General features: G+C 34.6%; 1 long non-coding RNA gene across 1 annotated transcript in view; it reads left to right on the plus strand.

Annotated features, from left to right (window-relative positions):
* LOC102166202 overlaps positions 1-12,383 on the plus strand; it is a 327,943-nt gene that overhangs the window by 306,463 nt on the left and 9,097 nt on the right. Inside the window, exons 4-5 of the long non-coding RNA XR_002337746.1 lie at positions 2,039-2,173; positions 7,682-7,861. This is a non-coding gene — a long non-coding RNA (uncharacterized LOC102166202). The remainder of the gene's footprint in view (positions 1-2,038; positions 2,174-7,681; positions 7,862-12,383) is intronic.

Here is a 12,383-nt window from a genome sequence, read left to right on the forward strand (position 1 = left end):
TAATCAGAAAACATTCCTATTAGATAAACCATCTGGCTTGAAAAACATCCCTTTTGCATTCAAAATGGTTTTGTTAGAATTCAGCCAAAGTATATTTTAAAAGGAAAGATGTGTCAGCAAGACCAGTCTGTTTACTAATGGAATAGTCTTCTATTAAAATATCATTTGCAGAATAAAAGCCATAGAATGAAAATATTTTACAATATGAATATGTTCTAGTTACATGTGAAAATGAGAGTGGTGGCAACCTTTGTCTAAGGTCACCCACTGAAATCTGTTGAAATTTAGTTAGTCATAGTCATCATCTGATCAGAGCCAACTAAATTGCATGTTATTCTGATTGCAATCATTTTCTTTGAATTGTGACATATCATGAACGTTGCTTCGTGACTATCAGATTTCCTGTAGGTATCAGCATACTACTTGGTTATCAACTGAATCAAGTTTATTCCTGTGGATGTGAGTCATTTTTATTTATGCTCATATTCTTCAGGCTATATATATCATATCATTTATCCCAATACCAATAACAATATAATTCTACTGTAGAAATAATTTATAGGAACTCAAAATATCTAGTCTTAATATTTTGAGTGAATCTTGGGTACTACTAACAGGAAAAATAAAATGTGGAAGAATGAGAACTTTCTTCCAAGTTAAGTAAAGCTTAACTGTTATAAGGAAAAATGTGGATGGTAAAAATATACTGCTCTTTGATCTTTTTTGTTCAGTTAATGTGTTTATCAACATTTATTGTAGGCGCACACTTTTTTTTTCTTTTTGGGGAGCACTCGAAGCATATGGAGGTTCCCAGGCAAGGGATCTAATCAGAGCTACAGCTGCCAGCCTATGCTACAGCCACAGCAACATCAGATCCTAGCCATGGCTGCAACCTGCACCACAGCTCACAACAACACCAGATCTTTAACCCACTGAGTGAGGCCAGGAATTGAACCTGCAACCTCATGGTTCCTAGTCAGATGCTTTTCCACTGTGCCATGACAGGAACTCCTGTATGCACACACTTTTTAATGTGTTCTCAGTTAATATCTTAAAAAATAAAGACATGCTTCCTGCCTTTAAGGAGTTTGCATCCGTTTGAAGAAGCAAGACTAATAAAATAACTGCCTAGTCATGAAAGTGTGCCTGTGGATTTTTGAGATTCAGTTGAATCAGAAGATCAGAAAAGGGAAAATCAGAATGGAAGAAGTAGAATTTAGAATTGTTTTGATGGTCAAGTTTGTGTTAAACAAATAGAAGGCCAAAAAAGAGGACATATGGAGGGAACATGAATGGAAGAGTAGAAATGTAGGATACAGATAAAATGGTCTTTTATGTAACACAGAATGGGATTTAGACTTGGATATATCAAACTTAGGTAGCTATGCAGGGTCTTTGTAATGTGAATCAAATAATTTAATATTTGCCCATACAAATCAATACTCTTATTTTTCACTTCTATTTTCTCAAGTCAGCTGTAGTCTTCACCCACAAGGCATATATTATATTCTGGAGCACGTATTTACTTGTGCCTTGAACATTGAACAATAACATGATATTTTTTCAAAGAATGAATGTTTGGGAAATCCCTTGTGGAACAGCAGGTTAAAGATTGGGTGTTGTCATTCTAGTGGCTTGGGTTGCTGCTGTGGCATGGGTTTGATCCCTGGCCCAGAAATTTTCAGTCTTTCACACACCATGAGCATGGCCAGGAAAAAAAAAAATAATAATTAATGTTTGAAGGAGTATGTAATAAATGATGGTTGTATGATTTTCTGTGTGATTAAAGACACCTCTGTCATTTTCTGCTAAAAATCTGAAAACTTTTTATATTGACAGTGCCCGAAGTATGAAATAACCTTTGTTGAATTAGTGTAAAATTATTGTTGCTAAAATGAAAGAAATTACAAAGATGAAATTGGAAGATCCCTGAGAGTCCTAACAACTTCCTCTAATTACCTTTTTCACCCAATCATTTTCTCTTTCTGCTGGCTTTAAATTTCCACCGTTGAAATCACTCTTTTGGAAAGTACAACAGATGTGAGATCATTGTCTTCAGACTACCAAGAACACACTATGTATTTTTGGAACTGTTATGTATTATCTGGATGTAGAAATAGTGCTGGAATACTTTGCCATCACACTATTAACAGGGACATTTTCACCAGATTTGGTAAGTAACAACTGGGAAAGGAGAGAGGAGAGTTTTCTCTTGAAAGAAAATGATGAAGTACAGCTAAACTTCATTAGGCAGAAAAAAAAAATGATCCAATTTCTGCGGCATGGGAAGGAGCACCAAAAATAATTAAGCATAAGGAAAGGTAAGGTATATCAAAACAGGTCTACCTAGATATTATGTGTGTGTGTGTGTGTGTGCATGTGGATAAACATACACAATGCTATATATTATATAAAAGTTCTTTTATTTATAAATGAGGTAGAAAAGTACAAAAATAATAAATGAAATAATAAATTAAATGATAACAATTATTTTAATAATTGATACAGATATTAATTCTCAATATAAGCATCTTCTATTTCCTATTAAGGAGTACCTTAAGAGTGGGAACTCAATAGAATTAGCCAAAACACCTGTTTCTGACAGACATTTAGGTTAATAAAACTGACATATATCATCTATTGATTATTTACATATGTCAGGTACTATGCCATGTGTTTATATATTTATATTTTATAATTTTTTTCTCACCATACTTTTTTTTTTTTTTAATCAATGAGGAAACCACCCCACAGATATAGAAGCCTCTGCAATGCCAGAGAATGGGGCCTATGAATTTAATCACTCTGCATCTCATGTGTATAGGGGGGCAAGTCTAGAAACAGGAGGAAGATGGTGACTTCTAGTGTTGTTTTCATTGTTTTGATTGACATTTCCTGGATGTATTGGGCTTCCAAATCAGAATACTGTTCAGCAAAGTACAATCAGTAAAGTTGTTGGAGTGAACAGCAAATAAGTATTGCCACCAGAAGGATGAGAAATCAGTGTGAGGCACGACTTCTTAAAGATGATGAGTTAATCCAGAAGTGTGGATTTAGCTCACAAAATCCAAATCAGAGCTGTTAAAACTTTGAGGTTGTTGAATATTCATAAGAATATAGTATTGGACTCTTCTCATCTCGTTAAAAAGAAATGGATAAAATATGAAAGTATCCACGAATGAATGATGGAATAATAATGTTTTAGCTGTGGTCATGTATTTATGTTTTTAAATCATTGTGGATTTACAGTAATTGCAAGCAGAATATTATAGTGGTTAACACCACAACCTTTGGTGTTTGCCTGATTTTGAATTCCAAACCTGTCTCTTTCCAGCTATGTGACCTAGGATAATAAGCCTTTTAACACCTCTTTGTGCCTTAGTTTTCTCATCATGGTTGGGTTGAGAATTAAATAGGTTAAGTACTTAGAACAGTGTCTGACACATAGTAAGCACTAAATATCATTAAGCACTATTACTCTGGGTTTTATTTACCCATTCTTAAGTGAGATAAGTGGACACACTAGTTATTTTAAATCACTGATTTTTAACTGTGAATACATGAAATATCAAAGAGAGGATGGAGTTTTCCCTATCTAAACCTTTGTGGGAATTCTGACAATCCCCTTCTCTCCCCACCCCCACTCTGCCCCATATCAAAATCTTTATTATCCTCCCAATTGAGAATTATAATTCCCAATGAGAGATCTTACTTACAGGACTATCTTGAAACTAGGCATGGTGTAGAGGCAGAAAAAGATTAAAAGCATTGATTTAAGTAAGGTTGGATCACATGATTTTAACTGCCTGAATGATAGCTTTCTTCACTTAAGTTTTTGACATGCTTTATGAAACAAGCTTTGAAACTTGCTGTGGAATATAATCCTCAGCAGTGAGTGTAATATCCATCCAAGTGTCCTCAATATGAATCTACAAGTGAGAAGTTGCTTACATAGCAAAGTTCCAGGAAAAAAATATACCTCCCTTGAGAAACCAGGAGTATTCTTTGTTGGCGAGAGCTGCTTATAACTGATTATCTCCTTGCCTTTGAGTTGACTTTAATGATATGCACAAGTGGTGAATATGCATGTTTTTAAATATGATAGATCAGAGACTTAAGTTACCAAAAAAGCTGTAGGGAGCATAATCTCCTGTAATAGAAGTAAACAACCATGAGATGGCTGTTACAGTATTACTTTGTGTCACTTTTTTAATTACACACAAAAAAAAATTTACAAGAGAAAACTGAATATGTGTACATTCACATAGTTAGTGTCATATTTTCATATTTCGGTCCTAATAGGTTTTATTAGTTTCACAGTTGGTTGATTGTGTTCCTCAAAAAGGTAAACTGAAGTTCTACCCCCTGGTACTTGTGAATGTGACCTTATTTGAAAGCCTTCACAGATATAATCAAGATATGGTCATAGTGGATTAGGGTGGCCCTTAAATCCAATGACTGGTGTTCCTATAAGCAGAAGCAGATTGGAACACAGAGACATAGGCATACACAGACAGAAGATGGTCATGTGAATATGGAGTCAGAAATTGGAGTGAATGCCAGGTATTGCCTGCAACCATAAGAAGCTAGAAAGAGCCTTCAGAGAGAGCAGGACCCAACTGAACTGTGAGAGAAATGAGAGAGAATAAATCTCTTTACTTGTAAGCCCCCAGTTTGTGTTGATTTGTTATAGTAGCCCTAGGAAACCAACACAGTTTGCATTATCCATGATCCTCCAGCTACAGTGGTCTTCTTTTTATATCCTCAAACACATGAAGTATTTTCCTGCCTGGAGTCCTTTGCACAGGCTGTTCACTCTGCCTGGAATACTCTTCCCAAGATGCCTCCATGTCTGGCTTTTGCTTTTTTCTAAAGACTTATACTTCCTTTGGGACTTAACACCATGTCAGCCTAATTTAATTCTTACGTAAAAATGATATTGGGTATTTTTCTTTCTTTTTCTTCTTTGTGTGTGCATTTATTTTTTTGTCCCTCTACCGCTAGAATATAAACTCTGTGAGAACAAGAATTTCATGTCTTTGTTCAGTACCTAGAATAGAGTCTAGTGCATGTAGGCATTTAATAAGTATTTACTGAATGAATAAATGTAGTCATATATTTTTTAACCCCTTGAAACAGAATATTATGATGTCATAGGACAAGGTCCTGGAATGTATTAGTTGTTTCAATTTTTTTTTTTTTTGTCTTTTTTTTTTGTTGTTGTTGTTGCTATTTCTTGGGCCGCTCCCGCGGCATATGGAGGTTCCCAGGCTGGGGGTCCAATCGGAGCTGTAGCTACCGGCCTACGCCAGAGCCACAGCAACGCGGGATCCGAGCCGTGTCTGCAACCTACACCACAGCTCGCGGCAACGCCAGATCGTTAACCCACTGAACAAGGGCAGGGACCGAACCCGCAACCTCATGGTTCCTAGTCGGATTCGTTAACCACTGCGCCACGACGGGAACTCCTGTTTCAATTTTTTAAAAAGTGATTGTACATCTCTATGAGCATGTCATTTATAGTATTTTTATTTTCTCAAATAAAAAATTTTTAGTAAAATTGGACTTGCAAAAAATTATTTTAAAAAAATTATTTTATTTTAAACATGTTCCTTTACCTCTGGATAACTAGCAGATATTGCCACAGTATCAGTACATGAAAAGTACATTTTCCACTGTGTGATTGCTCTTAATTTTTCCAAGTTAGCTACTGACAGGAAAATAAGCTTTTAGCAAATTTTCCTTCTTTTTAGCCAACAGATTTCGAAAGGTAGTAGTTGATATATTCTGCAGTTTTCAGTTAACTTGTCAAGAATATAAAATACAGTCTGATTTGCTCTTTCCTGATAGTCTCAATGTAGTTAGGCATAATGCATGAATATGTAAGAGTGTGATTGTGAAGGAAGATGATGGGTTAGATGGAACTGAGAACTTTTCTAATTTCCTCTCCAGGCTGTGTTTTTCATAAATATTTCCAACACAAATGACCTCCTCTTTTGATAACTTTGTTGAAATTCCTGCCTATGGTTTTATAGAGTGTGATATTAACAACTTCCCTAAAAGTTCTGTACATTTTTAGTTACTTTTGAGTCTCGAAACTCCCATTACAAGTTGTTATTGTCATCTTTGACATTCGTCAGTGTTTGCTTTTGGATTGTTTTCTAAAAAGCTAAAAGTTCAGATTTGCAAAAGCCTAGAGACATGTGTATTATTTTCTCAGGTTGTGTTTGATTTACATGCATTAGTTGAATCTGTTTCTTTCAACATTTACCTTGAGATTGTCCTCCAATATTAGTTTTATTTTTTAAAAGATATTATTTTTAACTTCTTATTCACCTTGTTACTCTTTTAGTAAATCGCTCACCCCATGTTTGTCCTGTTGTTCAGCCCCTAAAACATAAAAAAGAATTCATTTGTTCTCTCTTTTTCATTCTTTTCTTCACTTCCCATATTATAATTCATCAGCAAACCTACTCCTCTTATTTTTGAATCTACTTGTTTTCCCTCCTCTCCAAAGCTATCACTGGGACAACTGAATAAACTGTAGATGTATCCCCTCATCTCACTAAATTTCTCTATATGATTCATTTCCTTGCACTAGAGTGAAGAGAAAAAAAATTCACTCTTACTACCGCCATGCTTCATTTTCTGAAATAAATGTCTGTGCTTAGTTCAGACTCCCTACTAGGACCCTCAGAGACTATGGGAACCGACCTCACCAACTTCTCCAACACTAATTTGCTTTCTGTCTCCTCATATGCCAAGATCATATTTAACTTAGAGGCTTTCAACTCCTCCTACTTTCCACAAAGCTAGCTGACGGCCATTTCAGCATTAGGCTTCAGCTTAAATATCACCTTTTGAGAAATACCGGTCGTTAACTTCCCATCTAAATTATTCTCCTGCACTGCCATTCCCTGTAACAGACAACTCTTCATGTTTATCCATTTGTAATATCTTGAGTTTGTTTACCCTTCTTGTATAATCACATATTTCAGAGGACGTGTGCTCCAGCCCCATTAGTCTAAGTCTGATGGGTTTAAATCTTTTTTCTTCTTTTTACAATATTACATCAGTTACAGGTGTAGAACATCATGATTCAAAACTTTTATTTTACTCCATTAAATTCCATTTAAATGAACATTAAATCCCATTTAAAGGTATTAGAAAATATTAGCTGTATTCCCCATACTGTGCAATATATCCTTGTAGTTTATTTATTTTAAACAGTGATTTTTACCTTTTAATCCTCTATACCGATCTTCCCCGTCCCCTCTTCCCTCTTCCCAATGGTAACTACTAGTTTTTTGCTTGTATCTGTGAGTATATTTCTTTTTTTATATTCATTTGTTTTATTTTTTGGATTCCACATATGAATGATAAATACCGTATTTGTCTTTCTCAGCCTGACATATTTCACTAAGTGCAATACCCTTCAGAGATTATGAGTTTAAATCTTTATAATCTAACCTGGTAGTTTTCAAACAATGGCAGGGTCTCACACACAGAAATATTGATATCTTGGTTTGACGTTAAAAGGCACTTTTCTAAATAAGTTAAAGTAGTTTGAGCATGCTTTGAGTGATTTGGTACAGAGAGGACCATGGGTTGCAATTTGATAAGAGAGATGTGAAAGAAATATTGCTTACAGGATTCTGAAAAATGTTCTTTGCCTTAAAAGGGAGATCAAAGAAGATCTAACTTCTCAATAGTCAGCTGGGCAATGTTGTGTAAGAAAATGAAGCTTGGAACCATCGCACCTGTCTTATGCTTAGGAAGGTGAAAGCCTGAGTATAAAAGTCAACATCAGATGGCAAAGAAGAGAGAGAAAATCAGAATCTAAATGACCTTGTTGAATCAGGTAACACTGACACAAAACTAATTCTAGTCTGTTTTTTATTTTTGTTTTTTAATTTATGTTAGATAATAAATATCACTCTTACTTAAGCCATTTAATGTTGGGTCTCATGTTAACTGCAGACCAAAGTAGTGTAATTGATAAGTTTTCTAGTTCATTACCTTGTCCAGTTGTCTTAATGCATGCAGTAAACACAGAAATTGCCTTGCTTATTTATACATTTCCTTTTTTTTTGGTCTTTCCCTGCATTTTAAGAAAAAGAACATTGTCTCTTTTATATTCATTTCTGACCCAACGTGTTGTTTGGCACATAATAGATTCTGAATGAATGTGTAAAAATATATGACTAATGTATTCAGTCATTCACATTTATCTCTTTAATATCTAAAGGTAAACCTCTCTGTTGATTATCACTGTGTTAATTTATTGGCTCTTTTTAGGAATACTTTAATAGTCTTTATTAAAATATCCCTTTCTATGGTTTTTATCTCTACCAACTCAACTTCCACACAGCTGGTAGAGCAGAAGAGATCTTGCCTGCCTAAAATCTATCTACAGTGCCCTATTTCCTACAGGGCAATTTCATACTCCATTGCATGGTAGGCATTTGACCTCTACTTGCTCTTTCAGCTTGCCTGCTTCAAGTCTGTGCTACAGTCATATTTAAGATCTCAAATCTCATCCAACAAAGCATATGCAGTAGGCAGAATTCTGAGATGGTTCACAAAATTACCATCTTCTCTCATGCACACTTTGTATAATAGCTGCCTTTGAGTGTGGATGGACCTGACTCCATCAGGCGAGCCCTTTTGAAATAGAATGTCTAGGTCAGAGAAAGAAGAATTCAGAGATATTCAAAGTTACCCCAGATGGCCTCCTGGCCTCAGGGGCCTTTAGTCCTATAACCACAAGCAATTGAATTCAGCCAACAACCTGAATAAGCTTGGAAGCAGACACCAAACTCCAGAGAAGAACCCCAGCCAGGATGGCATTTTCATTGCAGCTTTGTGAGGCACTAAGGAGAAAATTCAACGTATATACACCCAGAATTCTGACCTAACAACTATGAAATAATACATGGGTGATTTTTGAGCTGCCAAGTTTGTGGTAATTTTTCTTGCACTAATATAGAACTAATACATTATGCTTTCTCAGTTCCCCTTCCCTTTCACTCATTGTTCCCTCTAATTTCAGTTCATATAGTACTTACCCATCTTTCAAAATCTGACTCATGCATTACTTCCTTTAAGAATAATTTCTTTGCAAAATACCTTCCTCTCAAACCTGGCTAATTTGTTTCAATATACTTCTTCTCCTCAGTGGTTTTTATTGCCCTAACATTTCCTCTTTCATATGTATATATATACTAGAATGGTAATATCATTATTTTGAACTGAGGCTATGGTCCCTGTCATGGCAAGACCAATGTCATACTAGAATCAGGTTATCAGGATCTCCCGATAAAAACAGACCCCAAGTACACTGACAATATTTGATTAACTCAACAGTAGTACCTCCAGTTTTTAGTCACTCAGACAGTAATCTTAGTCTCAGATTTCTCCTCACATTAACCTTCAAAGGACTAATGACTAAGTACACAGTTTGCAATGGATGTAGATAGATGGTAACAACAAAATAAAATATTAAGAATTGACTTGTGGTTTATGTGGCATAATAATGACATCTCTATTGCCTTTGCCTCTTCTTTCTGAAATCTTGCAAAACAATGAGAATTATAAGACATGAGAAGCATACCTCATCTTTTGTAAAGCTGGAAACTACCTGTAACCCTAAAAATTACCTGAAGAATTCCGGCTAAATCCAGTGACAATAATAATATGATGCAAAAAAGTGCTGAGAAAACCTACAGCTGTACCATTGGATAATTCTGGCATAGAGAACTCTCCAGTATAGGCAATCACCCTGAGGGATAAAATACAGTTGTATCTCTAGAATGGTGGGATGAGCTGTAGGGATTTCTCTAGACCTTATTTATCATCACAGAGAAGTAAAGAGATGAAACTGAAGAAGAAAGCACACAAACAACCCTAATACACAGAAATAATCTGCCAGGGAATTCAAATAAAGAAAAGCCTTTGAACTGTAAACAGCCTTGCAACTGCAGATTTCTTTCAGCCAGGAAAATTAAAAGCTAAATAATTCCTCTTTTTTTCTCTATACATATGTACGTGTACATGTGTGTTTGTGTAAACCATATACACATGAACATATACACACACATACTCAAAACTTTGTGTCTTAAGAAATTTCTCTATGAACCAGGAAAATATCTTGGTAGCTTGTAAACTGTTCTCACTCTTATACCACAGAAACCTCCTACTGAGAGGTGGTGGTAAAGTCAGAATTTACCTCACACAAAGAAAATCAATACTTTAAACTATTCAATTAGCATCTACAAATATTCTGCAAGTAAAAAAAAAAAGGGAACCGAACAGAGGAGTGCCTATTGTGGTTCAGTGGGTCAAGAATCCAACATAGTGTCCATGAGGATGCATGTTTGATACCTGGCCTCACTCAGTCGGTTAAGAATCCCGCATTGCCGCAGGCTGTTGTATAGGTTGCAGGTGACTTGGATATAGTGTTGCCATGGCTGTGGCACAGGCCTCAATTGCAGTTCCAATTCAACCCCTAGCCCAGGAACTTCCATATGCTACAGATGCAACTGTAAAAAGATTAAAGAAAAAAATAAGGCACAGAAAAAATGCAAATAGAAAAATAAGGAAGACATAGAAGAAAAATGTGATCTTGGACAAGACACAAGATTTTGTCCAAACTATTTGGAAAATAACAACTTAGAGTAGTATTTTAAAGCAGAGCCATTAGAGAATGAGGAAGATATTGGATACATACATACATATATACACACATACATACAAAAACCTCCAGAGCTCAACAGACAAACAAGAGAAAATAAAGCCTTTCAGAAAGTGAGGCCACACAGAAAACATGAAAGGAAATATACTCTGCTGGAAAGGGAGCAGAAGGTCAGACTGGAAAAAAAATAGGCTATAATGGAGTTAAAGTAAAAAGACAACAAAGAGAATTAAAGAAATTAGGGACAACTGTTTGATAAAGAAGATACCATGGCAGATCCAAAATAGATGTAATTGGTATCCTTGAATTAAAAAAATTAAAAAAAAAAGAAACACAAATTTCAAGATATAATTCAAAGGTGTTCTAAGACTATAAAAACTTTATAAGACTACTATGAAAAACTTTAATGTATAGATTGAATGATCCTACTATCTCTAAGGTAATAAAAGTACAACAATGCTTGTTGTACTTCCTAGAGTTCAAAGTTAAAGACTAATCCTATAAAGATGTCTATAGTGGGTAAACAACAGAAGGTCTCACATATCACCAGCAATTTTTAATTTCCCAAGTAAAGAGGAACCTAAGTATTTTTTATACTCAGTCAATATTTCATTTCTGATACACAATTTCAAACACACAAGAACAAAGGGAATATATTCCTCATGAGCTTTGGAGAAGAAGAGAAATTGACCAATATAAATAGAATATAAATAGAATTGACCAATATAAATAGAAATCAATTGACTAATATAAATATAGACACTAAGGCAAAAAATTGTCAATGATCATTGTGCTTTTTTAATTGCAAGACTAAAGTTACTCCAGTTGTAGAAATTATAGTTACAAACAGACTATAAAGCACAAACCACATCAAGATAGAAAAAAGCACTATTATCAAAAGTCAAGAGTATAAATGTAAGAGAAGGACAACTTATTATAAATATAATGATTGTATCTTGTTTTATAAAAGGTCAAAAGATGTTTTTTGAACCTGAAAAATACCATCAAGGAATGTATGAAAGTAATTGTTAAAAAGTGAATTAATATAAAGAACTAAGAAAAATAGATGTGGATGACAAGGTAAAATCAAATTAGATACTATATATGAAATATGTTTAAACCTAAGTGATAGAGAAAGTGGGGAAAAAATGTACAAAGTTAGTAGTAAATAGAACAACAACCAAAAGCAGGAGATATGGTATTAACATCAGGTAATGTGGATTCAAGACAAATGCATTATAATAAAAAAGGGTCAATTCATAAAACTTTTACACTCACATGCAATAATGTATGAATAAGTAAAACAAGAAAATTCTCTATGGATAACCTGACCCCCTTGCTGTACAGTGGGAAAATAAAAAAAAAAAAAAAAAAAGAAAATTCATGAAATAAAAACTACTAGGAAAATTTAAAGAATATTTCAAGAGCATGATGTTTTAATTAATCTCTCTCTTTTGCCAGTAGCATTTCAAGTAGACCCAAAATAATAATGCTATGTTATGTCTCAAATTATGTAATATAGAAAATCTAGTTGATACATATCATTAGCAACAAACATCAGGTCTTTATAGAGGATGATTTTCCTAGAAATTGAGGCTCCACTCTCCAAAATTTTCAGGAAATATCTGGAAATGAACATGGAATATTATCAGTACCTTGCACATTATAAGCAAGGATATTCAAATCTCCA

The sequence above is a fragment of the Sus scrofa genome, chromosome 13, assembly GCF_000003025.6.
Source record: "Sus scrofa isolate TJ Tabasco breed Duroc chromosome 13, Sscrofa11.1, whole genome shotgun sequence".
Taxonomy (NCBI): Eukaryota; Metazoa; Chordata; class Mammalia; order Artiodactyla; family Suidae; genus Sus; species Sus scrofa.